At 41.8% G+C, this 12,213-nt stretch overlaps 1 protein-coding gene across 1 annotated transcript in view; it reads right to left on the reverse strand.

Moving 5' to 3' along the window:
* Positions 1–10,630, reverse strand: part of SFMBT1 (Scm like with four mbt domains 1) — a 145,939-nt gene extending 135,309 nt beyond the window's left edge. The window contains exon 1 of the mRNA XM_073574374.1: positions 10,495–10,630. The gene's annotated coding sequence lies outside the window, so the exon portion shown is untranslated. The remainder of the gene's footprint in view (positions 1–10,494) is intronic.
* Positions 10,631–12,213: the final 1,583 nt, after the last annotated feature.

Raw genomic sequence — 12,213 nt, forward strand, 5'->3', positions numbered from 1 at the left:
AACCAATAGGAAAAATCTCTTCTTGTTGCCGGGTACTAGCTGGCAGATTTTGGCAGGCGCACTGTGTATGCACCCGTCATTTCCTTGTAGGAAGATGACGCAGAGGACCGGGGGACGGAGCAGGAAGGTCCTGGGATGGCGGAGGTATCGGGTTGTGTTCGGGGGAGCCCCATTTCTCTCTCCCCTGGTATGCTAGATCATATCAGAGGAGAGAGAAATGAATGGAAGATTCAGACTTTTTTGTGATCTCCATTATTTGGTGCATAATGACAGTAAATACCGACCCAAACCATGCTCTCCGGGGTCTCTGCTACCCTCAGTAGTGGAGACCTAGAGATTTTACGATGCGGGGGGGGGGGCACTAACTACTTATTTCTCAGCGCAGCTAAAAAGCAGCGCTGAGGAATACGGACCCTTAACTGCTGCCGTTAAGGGGTTAAACGAGGTTGTCCTGCTGTACAAAATAATTAATAAACATTTCCCATATGTCTACTTTACAAACGTCATTTTATTTTGTTAGTATGTTAGCAGGGTTCAAAGTTATAGCAGCAATTTCATTTTTTCAGCAAATGTACAAAACCTGTTTCTTAGGGACTTACTCAGATTTAAATGGATTTAGAGGGACCTATAAATTGGAAACTTCCCAAAACCATTTTAAAAGCTGCACCGTTAAAATATTTCAAAATTGCTGTCAGGATTCTTTTTTTAACCCTTCAGATGCTACAGAGGAATTAATGCAAAGTGGAATGGAGAAAACAAAAATTAAAATTTTACCTTTAAAATGTTGCTTTAGCCACAATTTTTTCACTTTTACAAGAGGTAAAATTTGCTACGTGCTTTCTTACGAGTGCAGAGATACCCCACATATACTCAAAAAAGTTCTGTTTGTACAAACGGCAGAACTCAACAGGAGGAGCAATATTTGAATTTTCAAAGATAAATTTTGGGTGAAAGATTGTGGGCACCATGTCACAATTGCAGGGCCCCTAAAAGTGCTTAAACAGCAAAAAAAAACAAAAAACAAAAAAAAAAAACAAAAAAAAACTAGTGACCACATTTTGGTAACAAAACCTCTCAAGGATATTATTCAGCGGTGTAACGAGCACTTTGAACCCACAGGCACAAGAGAATGTTAACATTAGGTCATCATATTGACTATATGAAAAGCCTAACCCTAAGGGCAAAGAATGAAAAATAATACAAAAAAATTAATCTAAGTGGATAATCAAGTGGGTGTACAATGAAGCACAGTCCAAGTGCTGTGTTATTTACTAATTATTGGGCTTTTAATCACAGTGATCAAAAGTCAGGAACCAATAGGAAGAATTCAGCGGTTGCAGGCCAACAGGCGCCCGCCATTCTGCTTCGGGAACAGAAGGAGGGGGGCTGGCAGATCCAGTAGGTACTACGGTACCGTGGGAGGCTTAGGGGCATCATTTCTCTCTAACATGTCAGAGGAGAGATCATGCCAGAGATATCATTTTTACACCGCATCTAACTTTTTTTAAGTGATCGCCATTATTCGCTGAATAATGGCCATCACGTGATCGAGAACTGTAAAAAGCCTGTCCCAATTGTGTTCTCCAGGGTCTCCGCTACCCCCAGTAGCTGAAACCATGGATATTTTCTGACTCTGTGGGGCACTATTACCTTATTAATGATCGCAGGTTTTATTCGTATCGGCGGTCATTAAATGGGGTTAACAAAATCTAGAAGTTGAATAATATGATACACAGGACCGTAGATCAGCCGCCACAGTCGTAGGCCATGTGAGAACAGAGTCCTGGGAATCTCATCCTACCTGCAACACCCCCTGGCTCGTCTTCCTATCAGTATGTTTGGCACAATAGTTGTTAAATCCTATGGAGACTCTGAGTCTCCAAACGTTTTAAGCAGGAGCCACCCCTGGCTCACGCTGCACTCAGCGAGATTCGGTGGCTCTGAAGAACTGTGACGTCAGTAACTATACTGCTCATCAGAGTCCCTGAGTTCTAAAAACTGCACCCCTCAAGGTTTTCAAAACCACATTCAAGGAGGTTAACTCTTCAGCCGTGAAAATAAAGAAAAACTTTTTTTTTTTTTTTTAGAAGAAAAAAAAAAAAAAAAAAAAAAAAAAGGGTTTTTTAGACCCAAATTATTTATTTTCACAAGGTTAATAGAGGCAAATGGACCCCAAACTCTGCTGTGCAATTTCTCCCGAGTACCCCATACGTGGTCAAAATCTACTTTTGAGGCGCAGTGCAAAGCTCAGAAGGGAAGAAGCGCCATATTGGAGTTCAGATTTTGTTGAGGGTGCCATCACATTGACACGGCCCCTAAGGTGCCAGAACAACAGAACCCCCCATAAGTGACCCCATTTTACAAACTACACCTCTCAATTAATTCATCTAGGGGTTTAGTGATCATAGTGACATTACATGTGTCACAAAATTATCTTGGGCAGTGAAGAAAATTACATTTTTACCATTGAAATTTAGTTTTAGCCCCAGATTTTACATTATCACACTGGGAAATGGGTAAAAATGGCACCAAATCCTGGCCAGATGAGCTAACAGGCCACTGCCCCTGGCTGACCATCAGGCCATTTTTCGGCAAAGGGTCACGGTGGAGACCATCGGTATAATGTGAATGCATCATTTTGTCCCGATGAGAGAAGAGAGGGAGCTCCCTCCCTCTGCGGTCACTAGTGAAAGGGGCATCCAAGGGGTTAAATGCCCGTGATGGGTGATAGCACCGATCGTGGGCATTGCTGCAGGGTGCCAGCTCTCATATACAGCTGACACTCGCACTTGATCGCGGCGCTCAGCATGAGCCCACGTGAACATGGCATCATATATTTACTACGATTTCTGGGAACAAAGCTCCCGCAGTGCTGTATATATGTGGCGCATGTCGGAAAGGGGTTAAGGTTACGCTCACATCTGCGTAAATAAAGTAGCTGAGATTATCAGCCAGAAAAATTGGTGAGTGTCATACGTTTCTCACCTAGTATTCTTATGACATGAGTATGCAATGCATTAACGTCAGCTTTTAAAATCAGTAATTTTGTCATGTCAAGCTAGTGTCCTAACTAATTAAACAATATTATAGATATGTAGATGATAAATAGGTAGTAATAGGTCAGTGACATATAATCAGTGCTTTGTGTGTGTAGTTTTCTATATTTGTATTTAGCTAATAGACAAAGAAAAAAAACGTGATGGCTGACATCACAAAGCTGATATCAACCCCAAAATAATCTCGCTTGCCAATAGACCAGGGCAAGTGGGAAGAGCTGAGGCTGTGTGCCAGAAGAGGCACATCTAATGAATGTGCCATTTCTGGAGCCGCTGAGGGCTGGTGTTATTAGACTGGGAAGGGGCCAACATCCATGGCTCCTTTACAGCCCGCAGATGTCTGCTTAGCCTTCGCTGGTTATTAAAAATAGGGGGTCACACCCTTTTTAATAACCATTGAAGGCCAAGTAGACAGCTGTGAGCTGATATTAATAGCCTGGAAAGCTCCATGTTTAATGTCCCCTTCCCAGACTATTAAGACCAGCTCTCAGCTGTCTGCTTTCCCTCAGCTGCTTAAAAAAGGGTGTGGGGTGTTCATTATTTTTTATTAATTTTAGTTATTTGCTAGTAGACGAGTCTGATATAAAAAAAAAACAAAAAAAAAAAAACACCAGCATTGCATGGTCTGTGTGTCGGGCGATTTTTTTTGCCCTTGCACACATCAACTCATTGGCGAGTCTCACCCGTTTTAAGCAGCATGCATACGAGTTGCTGCTGGTTTGATGCTGTGTACTATGCAGGGTCAAACCGGCAGTGGCCAGATGTTACAGCATAGCGGATGGGATTTCAAGAACTCCCATGACCACTGTGTCCACAGACGCCGGGGGCTTATCCACGGAGATGGACATGTGGCGCGTCTTTCCAGACCGCAGCATGTCATTTTCTCTTGCGGAGACGCTAGTCACCGCAAGAGAAATGTCACCAATAGAATGTATTGGACGTGGTGAATCCAAACGGTTCAGTGATCACATGCGGATTCACCTGCGTTCAATAGAAAATAGTGCTTTGGACAAGGTGAACATGCGCTGCGCCCAAAGCGCTGCCAGTTCCGGACTAACTGAATAAAATCGTTGTGAGTGTAATGTCATTTTTTTCCCCTCACATTGCACACCAATTTTATATGCAGATTTAAGCGAACCCAAAGGCCCTGTGCACATGGTGCGGATTCTGCTGCCGATCTGCAGGTGAAGTACAGTACCATTAAAGCCTTTGTAAAAAAAAAAAAAAAAAAAGCTGTGCACATGCTGCGTTTTTCTCCGCGCGGTTTTTGTGCGGAAAAAAAAAAAAGCAGCATGTGACCTCTTTTGTGCGGTTTTGCTACAGTTTTCCACCTACTCCATTCTACAAATCCGCAGGTGGAAAACCGCACAAAAAAGGAAGAAATCCGCAAGAAAAATGCAGGTCATTTGACCTGCGGATTTAGTAAAATCTGCGCGGAAAAATCCGAAGGAGGATCCGCACTGTGTGCACATAGCCTAAGGGTGTGTGCACACGCTGCGGACTGATCCGCGTGGATTTTGCTAAATCCGCAGGTCAAAAGACCTGCGGTTTATCTGCGGATTAGCCTGCGGTTTATCATCTCTACAACGGAGGAGATGGCAAACCGCTGCGGAATCCGCAGAAAGAATTGACTGCACCCTAAGGCTGCAGTACTACAGCAGGAGAAAAACTGCAAGGTGAAAGTACAAGGTATTTAAAAAAGGAAAACAACATACAATAAATATTTATAATCCAATGCTTTCTATTATTTTCTGCCTAAGGGGACAAGGATCTAAAGAGTGCTTATAGAATGTAATAATAGCTGAAATAACAAGTTTATTGCTCATTACCAACATCGCTGAAGTTATACATAGTGCAAGGTAAGACAAGAAGTCACCAATCTGGCCACATTCTTTTTTGTACTTTTTAATAGTCTTCTGAGAATATGAAAGCTGAAGTCTATTGCACTTTTTCCAGGAATTTTTTTCTTTCCTCCTACTATCACTTTAATTTTCTCTTTCTATTAGGCCACGTTCACACCATCAGTAGTTGGTCAGTATTTTACCTCAGTATTTGTAAGCCAAAACCAGGAGTGGATGATAAATACAGAAGTGGTGAGGTGTTTCTATTATGTTTTCTCCTCTGATTGCTCCTCACCTAGTTTCCGCTCCTCACCTAGTTTCCGCTAACAAATACCGACCAAATACTGATAGTCTGAGCGTGGCTTTGAGGTAGGCATTGGAGCTTATTCACAAGTCCATGTAACTGTTTAATGTAAAAAACAAAATTTTTTTAATTTGTATTGTCCATCCTTTATTTGCAATCACCAGACAGAGTCCTTTCTGCAAAACTGACCAAAGAAGAACACTTTTTTTTCTTTTATTGGAAAGGGGGACCATCGGTTTCAAAAAAGAGCAGACATGTAAATAGAATATGTGTTGTCCAGAAGAAAAAGAAAAAAAAAAAAACCTGACAGCACACAGATGTGTTAAAAAAGCTTCAGGCTGTGTGCCCATGATGAGTTTTTGGTGCATTTTTGATGCTGCGTATATTTCTCCCAGTTGGATCTACTTCTGCCTGAGGCTCAAAAGCTGCAAATGTGTTTATAAAAAATAATAAAGTTGTAGGAATTTTTCAGCTAAAGCCATAAAGGAATTGTACACGTTTTTTTCCCCATGGGGTAAAAAAAAAATGCTGCATTTTATAGCACCAGAAGGAGAAAGATTTCTGAAATCTCATACACATACTGCTTAATTTCTGCTTGTGGCTTTGAACCCAAGTGATTAGCCGTTAATAAGTTTGCAAAACATGGGCAAATTTTAGAGGAAGAAATCCACGCCAAACATGAACCCTGATAAAGAATATACATATGCATTTTGATTCCCATAGGAGAAACCATCCAATTTACTTTTGTCATGGAATCCACAGCAGAAACCCAAGTGGATTTCTTCTATGGATTTGTAGATTAAACTGCTGCTGCTGCATACATGACATTTCACCACTTTTAATGAGGTTAATGCACACATGGCTACTTGAGAGACGCGACTTATTGAAATTGTTTTTACATCTATGGGGGAATAAAATCTATTGACCTTAGGACAATCAGGATCTCCCGCTGAACAAACAGGCGCAAGTCTCTGGGTTGCGTTTACGTGGATTTCGGACATGAGAATTTTTTTTGTTGCACACATTTTATGTCCAGGTTTTTAATCCAGTTTTTCCAAATCAAAGCTAGAAATTGATCTAAAACAAAGAGACACCTCTAAAAAGTACAGAGACTAACTTTTCTTGAATCCGCTTCTGGATCAAAAACCTGAACGTGTGACCACAGCCTAATGGTTTGTGCATATCTTTTTCAGGAGGGTAATCCGGTCAAGTCTTTAAATAATAAGACACTTCAGAAAATATCGTCCTTTTTACTTTCCCGGATGTGTCTTTTTTTAAGGCAGACTTTTGTACTGACAAATACAGTGGGGCAAAAAAGTATTTAGTCAGTCAGCAATAGTGCAAGTTGCACCACTTAAAAAGATGAGAGGCGTCTGTAATTTACATCATAGGTAGACCTCAACTATGGGAGACAAACTGAGAAAAAAAAAAATCCAGAAAAATCACATTGTCTGTTTTTTTTCATTTTATGTGCATATTATGGTGGAAAATAAGTATTTGGTCATTAACAAAATTTCATCTCAATACTTTGTGATATATCCTTTGTTGGCAATGACAGAGGTCAAACGTTTTCTGTAAGTCTTCACAAGGTTGCCACACACTGTTGTTGGTATGTTGGCCCATTCCTCCATGCAGATCTCCTCTAGAGCAGTGATGTTTTTGGCTTTTCGCTTGGCAACACGGACTTTCAACTCCCTCCAAAGGTTTTCTATAGGGTTGAGATCTGGAGACTGGCTAGGCCACTCCAGGACCTTGAAATGCTTCTTACGAAGCCACTCCTTCGTTGCCCTGGCGGTGTGCTTTGGATCATTGTCATGTTGAAAGACCCAGCCACGTTTCATCTTCAATGCCCTTGCTGATGGAAGGAGGTTTGCACTCAAAATCTCACGATACATGGCCCCATTCATTCTTTCATGTACCCGGATCAGTCGTCCTGGCCCCTTTGCAGAGAAACAGCCCCAAAGCATGATGTTTCCACCACCATGCTTTACAGTAGGTATGGTGTTTGATGGATGCAACTCAGTATTCTTTTTCCTCCAAACACGACAAGTTGTGTTACTACCAAACAGTTCCAGTTTGGTTTCATCAGACCATAGGACATTCTCCCAAAACTCCTCTGGATCATCCAAATGCTCTCTAGCAAACTTCAGACGGGCCCGGACATGTACAGGCTTAAGCAGTGGGACACGTCTGGCACTGCAGGATCTGAGTCCATGGTGGCGTAGTGTGTTACTTATGGTAGGCCTTGTTACATTGGTCCCAGCTCTCTGCAGTTCATTCACTAGGTCCCCCCCGCGTGGTTCTGGGATTTTTGCTCACCGTTCTTGTGATCATTCTGAACCCACGGGGTGGGATTTTGCGTGGAGCACCAGATCGAGGGAGATTATCAGTGGTCTTGTATGTCTTCCATTTTCTAATTATTGCTCCCACAGTTGATTTCTTCATTCCAAGCTGGTTGGCTATTGCAGATTCAGTCTTCCCAGCCTGGTGCAGGGCTACAATTTTGTTTCTGGTGTCCTTTGACAGCTCTTTGGTCTTCACCATAGTGGAGTTTGGAGTCAGACTGTTTGAGGGTGTGCACAGGTGTCTTTTTATACTGATAACAAGTTTAAACAGGTGCCATTACTACAGGTAATGAGTGGAGGAAAGAGGAGACTCTTAAAGAAGAAGTTACAGGTCTGTGAGAGCCAGAAATCTTGATTGCTTGTTTCTGACCAAATACTTATTTTCCACCATAATATGCAAATAAAATGAAACAAAAACAGACAATGTGATTTTCTGGATTTTTTTTTCTCAGTTTGTCTCCCATAGTTGAGGTCTACCTATGATGTAAATTACAGACGCCTCTCATCTTTTTAAGTGGTGGAACTTGCACTATTGCTGACTGACTAAATACTTTTTTGCCCCACTGTAACAGGTTTTATTTTATTTATTTATTTTTAACTCCATTCAACAATGAAGAAACTGCTAAGCGCATACCCGAAAAGTGTGTGTTTACACTGCACGATTGTCAGAAACGATAATCGTGCATTGTAAACAGGCTGCCGATCACCCGATAAACGCAGGAATTATTAAGGACCGTGCAGGTCAGATTCGCCTGATATTTTACTCTAATTTCTGGATCCAGGAGAGAATAGGGTCAATTATGCAAATTTCACTCTTATCATACTCTTATAGTGGGCTCAGATTTTCTCAGGAAAATCACAAAAAAAAAACAAAAAAAACCTTCTCAATCCTCTTCATTCTATCAGTCCGTGAAAAATCAGACTGCACTCAGATGTCATCCGAGAGCAGTTCAATGTTTTCCATTGACTCATTGACATCCTGCGATTTTTTTCTTTGAACTGGCTCTGTTCAAGGAAATCGGACATGTGAACGGCCCTACAGAATACCATTGCTCCTTGAACGATCGGATGTTTTGTCGGATCCCACTTGGACTGAAAATACGGTTATGTGCACCTGCTGTGAAATACAGTGTAAGGAACCTGTCACTCATTTAGAAACTCAGACAAAAGAAGTGTGTAAAAGCTGACACATTTTTATTATAACTTTTTTGTTCTGAAGTTTATAAGGGTCCCCAAGATAAGTCTAGGGGGAAGAAAAAAAAAAAAACCACTAAGAAAGGAGAAGGAAAATGTGGTGGCCATATCCATAACATGCCGCTATGATAAAAAAAATGCCGAGGATTTCTAAAAATTCTACGAAAAATACCAATGGACCAAAATGCTTTGTATGTAGCCATTTACATAGTTTGGTGCCGATTTTCAAGTAATATTAGGCCATAGTATTTTGGGGGCACAAAAAAAAAAAAAAAAAAAAAACACCAGTGAATGTGCAGATAGAAACCATCTGACCAAAGTCTCAGGCATCAAAACAAGCCTTTATGTGGTATGTTCGTGATATAACAAGTCAATGCAAAATGCAGAGTGAACGGTCCCCAATGTCTGAAACATATCTTCTTGTAGATGATGGTTTTACTCTACAGATACTCATATATTGAAATTAACCCAAGTTTCTCACTACATCTAACACTGAGCGACAGATGTTACGTACGCAAAATCCACCCTCATCTTACAGGGCCGACAAAGCGGATGAGTTTTGACTTAATTCTATCCACATGTGACTTTTTTTTCAGGGGGTCCCGAAGTGGAAGCAGAATGTGCTAAGAAATGGACTTAAGTCAAGTCTTCAGCAGATAAGATTGTTTGGGTATGCACCCCTCTTGGTGCAGATTTCACCCATTCATTTTAACGGGGACCCTAAACCTGCAGGTTGAAAGTGTTATCCTGGCATTATGTTATAACATTCACGATTATATATAGCACCAAAATATTACCTCCAATGATGTGCAAAGCTTTCCCAACCAATAAGCCATTGGTTGTCAACAATAGAATAAAAAAAAAGAAAAAAAAAAGGAAAAACAGCACAAGAAAAAGTAAAAAAAAGTGGACTTTATTGCTGCATGGCAACGTTTCGGATATAGTATCCTTGCTCAAGGCTTGAAAAAGGATACTATATCTGAAACGTTGCCATGCCATTGGGCAATAAAGGCCATATATATATATATATATATATATATATATATATATATCTGCATCTAAAGTTTGTGTGTTTTCAGTTTAGCAATCAGCATAGAAAATCTGAAAATACATGTCAACCTAGGGAGGGAAAAAATGGATTTTACATAAAAAAAAAAAAATATATGGTGAATGACAAAAATTAACAAGAGGGGGAGGGGGATGGTCTAACCTAAAATGGGTTAATTAAGAGGACACCAATACAAGCAGCAGTCCCATTATGTGGTATGGACGGATCTCTACCTTCATTTTTTCCCCACTTTATTTGCCAGATGACAGACTTTAAAGATGCAGCTGCAGTCCATGAAGGGTTAAATGGAGGGTCTCCCCCCCAATAGGTGCCTGTTCCCAGGACTTGTACACACCATGCATTCCGGCTGCGGACTTTGCATGAAGTTGTTGATCTCAGAGGGGTCTTTTTCTTTTCATTTTTTTTTTTCTTTCTTTGCTGTCATTTCTATCAGCCCACAAAGTGTTAAGAGAGGAGCTAGAGTGAGAGGGGCACTTGTGGCCCCCAATATTCCCGTGTCCCCGGCTATCCCTGCCCCCTCCCCTGCTCACACATATACACAACATCCTCCTACAGGAATACAGGGCTGCAAACTTGGGAAGCTCTTCAGAAAGCCCAGAAGCCCCAAAGAGGGTGGAAAAGCCCCTCAGCAGCCGGCTCAGACTCCGCCCTGTCTGAGGAGACCCGTTGCTGAGCTTCTTCTTACCCGTCCGGACTTTTTCCAGGCAGATTTGCCGGGCCCGGTGCGCTGCTCTCTCTCCCCTCAGCTCCTCACCCCCACCGCAGTGCTCACTGCCTCATTCCAATATGGCCCAGAGGCCGCCACTGCGCATGCGCCCCGCTCGCCTCCTTCACTCTCTGCCGTCTTTAATTTTTTTTTTTTTTAGGGCATTTTTCGCTCTTCCTCCACCCACTTTTTTTTTCCTCTTTAGCTTTCTTTTTGCCTGTCTCCCCTCCTCCCCGTTCACGGTGTTTAGGGGTGCACTTCTGTCGTTTTCTTATGACACGTCGTGTAATAATAGTAAGGTGCCTTTGGAAGTGTCTCTTATCACAGGAAGTGCCATTTTCTGCACTGGAGCCTTGATAAGACCCCAGAATAGGGATTTTGAGGAAAGGAGCCGTGCTGTGGACTGTGTTCACATTAGTGACTTTGGGGTATAATGGTATTAAGCATCTGTAGCTGGTGGGGGGTCCTGGGGACCCCCATGGGGCCACTGATACAGGCAGAAGGCTGTTTACACAGAAATGGGTGAAACCCCCATGGGGGGCTGTGTGTTTTGTTTTTGAGCCCATAGCATCCCCTCAGTGGTGAATATTCACTATTAACTGCGTATGTGCTGACTATCGGGGGACCGATACATGGTCAGGACCCACATACAGATCTCTATGGGTATACTTGTGCGGAGACGTATATATGCCTGATTTCTTCTACCCCCTCCCCAATATTATATTATTGTACTAGATCAATACAATATTATTAACGTGTGATATGACGAAACATCAGAGCCCATTCGGACCATTGTTATTCTATGGGGTCTGACTCTTCACAGGTCACGTCTCAGCATGCAGTATATGCATCCAATATTCGGATCGCACTCGGCCATGCAAGCCAACAAGTCCGCGCAAACTATCAGACTGTACTCGGATGACATCTGAGTTCAGTCCCATTTTCACAGACTGACAAAATAGAGAAGACAGAGAAATTTTTTTCCCATCTTTTCCTCATCCGAGAAAATCAGATCCCACTCTGATCACCATCACCACCCGATTCTCACGGATGGCAGAAAATACGACTGTGAGACCGTGTCATTTGCCAACGGCAATCAGTCAGGAGTCCAGCTTTTATTTCGCATTTGATATATACTTTTTTTCCTGCTGCGTATTTTCGCATAGCTTCTTAGGCTACATTTCCACAGTGAGCTTTTGGTGAGGTTTTGACGTTGAAGAATTAATACACCATTTTTTTTTCATTGCGTTTTTGTGTGCAATTTTTTACTGTGTTTTTTGTCCCTTTTTGGCGTGGCATGCTTTAAATAAACCTGCTTTTTTATGCTTCCTGGTATTTGGCCTTGACAATACTTTATTGATATAGGTACTTAGGTGCCGATTACATGTGTTTTTATTGTGTTTCCGCCGCAGAAACACGTGCGATTTTTCTCCATGTGGATTTTTTGCATCTAATGCAAGTCTATGGCCATGTGCACACATTGAGTATTTGGTGAGTTTTTTACCCCAGTATTTGTAAGTCGAAGCCAGGAGTGGAACGGTCAGAGGAAAAGTATAATAGAAACACGTCAGCACTTCTGGATTTATCACCCACTCCTGGTTTTGGCTTTCAAATACTGGGGTAAAAAAAATCACCAAATAGTGAATGTGTGCATGTGGCCTATGGAGGAAATCTGCACAGAAAATTCAGCGAATCAGC

The sequence above is a fragment of the Dendrobates tinctorius genome, unplaced genomic scaffold, assembly GCF_039654945.1.
Source record: "Dendrobates tinctorius isolate UK_male_01 unplaced genomic scaffold, ASM3965494v1 ptg000038l, whole genome shotgun sequence".
NCBI classification, from domain to species: domain Eukaryota; kingdom Metazoa; phylum Chordata; class Amphibia; order Anura; family Dendrobatidae; genus Dendrobates; species Dendrobates tinctorius.